Genomic DNA, 2,946 nt, shown 5'->3' on the forward strand with positions numbered 1-2,946 from the left:
TTATTCCACTAATGCTGGGTTAGGTTTGCTCTTGCTTTTCTGGTTCTTTAAGATTTATCATTAAGTTGTTTATTTATAGCTTTTCTTCTTTCTTGATGTAGGTTCTTATAGCGATATATTTTTCTCTTAATATTGCCTTCACTGCATTCCATAAATTTCAGTATGTTGTAATTCTATTATCATTTGTTTCAAGAAATTTTTCAATTTCATTTTTACTTTCTTAATTGACCCACAGTTCACTCAGGAGCACATCGTTTAGTTTCCACGTGTTTGCATAGTTTTCAAAATTTTTCCTGTTATTGATTTACAGTTTTATTCCATGGTGATCAGAGAAGATGCTTGATATTATTTTAATCTTTTAATGTCTTAAGACTTGTCTGTTACCAAACATATGGTCTATCATTGAGAATGATCCAGTGATGAGAAGAATGTATGTTCTGCAGCTGTTGGATTACATGTTCTATAAATATTTATCAGATCCATTTGTTCTATAGTTCAGGTTAAGTCAAATGTTTCTTTGTTGAGCTTCTGTCTGAAAGATCTGTTCAGTGCTGAAAGGGGGGTGTTGACATCTCCAGCTATTATTGAACTGACATCTATCTCTCTCTTTAGCTCTAATAGTACTTGCTTTAAAATAAACTAGAAAATCTGGAAGAAATGGATAAATTCCTAGACACATACACCCTCTCAAGACTAAACCAGGAAGAAATTAAATCCCTGAATAGACCAGTAACAAGTTCTGAAATAGAGGCCATGATTAATAGCCTGCCAACCAAAAGAAGCCCAGGACCAGATGGATTCACAGCAAAATTCTACCCGGGGTACAAAGAGGATCTGGTACCATTCTTTCTGAAACTATTCCAAACAATTTAAAAGGAGGGACTCCTCCCTAACTCATTTTATGAATCCAGTGTCATCCTGATACCAAAACCTGGCAGAGACAAAACAAAAGAAAACTTCTGGTCAATATTTCTGATGATCATTGATGAGAAAATCCTCAATAGAATACTGGCAAACCAAATCCTGCAGCACATCAAAAAGCTTATCCACCACAATCAAGTCAGCTTCATCCTGGGGTGCAAAGCCAGTTCAACATACGCAAATCAATAAACATAATATGTCACATAAAGGGAAAAAAAAAATGACAAAAACCGCATGATTATGTCAATGGATGCAGAAAAAGCTTTTGATAAAACTCAACATCGCTTCATGTTAAAATCTCTCAATAAACTAGGTATTGGTGGAACATATCTCTAAATAATAAGAGCTGCTTATGACAAACCCATAGGCAATATCACACTGAATGTGCAAAAGCTGGAAGCATTCCCTTTGAAAACCAGCACAAGACAAGGAAACCCTCTCTCACCACTCCTATTCAACATAGCATTGGAAGTTCTGGCCAGGGGAATCAGGCAAGTAAAAGAAATAAAGTGTATTCAAATGGGAAGAGAGGAAGTCAAATTGTCTGTGTTTGCAGATGACATGATTTTATATTTAGAAAACCCCATCATCTCAGCCTAAAAACTCCTTAAGCTGATAAACAACTTCAGCAAAATCTCAGGATACAAAATCAATATGCAAAAATCACAAGCATTCCTATACACCAATGATAAACAATAAGAAAGCCAAATCATGAATGAACTCCCATTCACAATTGCTACAAAGAGAATAAACTGCCTAGGAATACAGTTTACAAGAGACATGAAGGACCTCTTCAAGGAAAACTACAAACCACTGCTCAAGGAAATAAGAGAGGACACAAACAAAGAGAAAAACATTCCATGCTCAGAGATATTAAGAATCAATATTGTGAAAATGGCCCTACCACCCAAAGTAATTTATAGATTCAATGTTATTCCCATTTAACTACCATTGATATTCTTCACAGATTTAGAATAAACTACTTTAAATTTCATATGGAACAAAAAAGAGCTCATATAGCCAAAACAATCCTAAGCAACAAGAACAAAGCTGGAGACATCACTACCTGACTTCAAGCTATACTACAATGCTACAGTAACCAAAACAGCATGGTACTGGTATCAAAACAGACATATAGATGAATGGAACAGAACAGAAACCTCAGAAGTGACACCACAAATCTACAACCATATGATCTTCAACAAATCTGACAAAAACAAGAAATAGGGAAAGGATTTCCTATTTAATAAATGGTGCTGGGAGAACTGGCTAGCCATATGGAGAAAACTCAAACTGTACCCCTTCATTACAACTTATGCAAAAATTAACTCAAGATGGATTAAAGACTTAAATTTAAAACCCAAAACCATAAAAACCCTAGAAGAATACCTAGGCAATACCATTCAGGATGTAGGCATGGGCAAAGACTTCATGACAAAAACACCAAAAGCAATTTCAACAAAGCCAAAATTGACAAATGGGATCTAACCGAACTAAAGAGCTTCTGCAAAGCAAAAGAAGCAATCATCAGAGTAAACAGGCAACCTACAAAATGGGAGAAAATTTTTGCAATGTACCCATCTGACAAAGGGCTAATATCCAGAATCTACAAGGATCTTAAATGAATTTACAAGAAAAAAAAAAACCCATTAAAAAGTGGGCAAGTAATATGAACAGATACTTATCAAAAGAAGACATTTATGTGGCCAACAAACATATTAAAAAAACTCATCATCACTGATTATTAGAGAAATGCAAATCAAAACCACAATGAGGTACCATCTCATGCCAGTCAAAATGATGATTATTAAAAAGTTAAGAAACAATAGATGATGGCAAGGCTGTGGAAAAATAGGAACACTTTTACACTGTTCGTGGGAACATAAATTAGTTCAACCATTGTGGAAGACAGTGTGAAAATTTCTTAAGGATCTAGAACAAGAAATACCATTTGAGCCAGCAGTCCCATTATTGGGTACATACCCAAATTAATATAAATCATTCTGCTATAAAGACACATGCACA

The sequence above is a fragment of the Pongo pygmaeus genome, chromosome X (genome assembly GCF_028885625.2).
Source record: "Pongo pygmaeus isolate AG05252 chromosome X, NHGRI_mPonPyg2-v2.0_pri, whole genome shotgun sequence".
Lineage (NCBI taxonomy): Eukaryota > Metazoa > Chordata > Mammalia > Primates > Hominidae > Pongo > Pongo pygmaeus.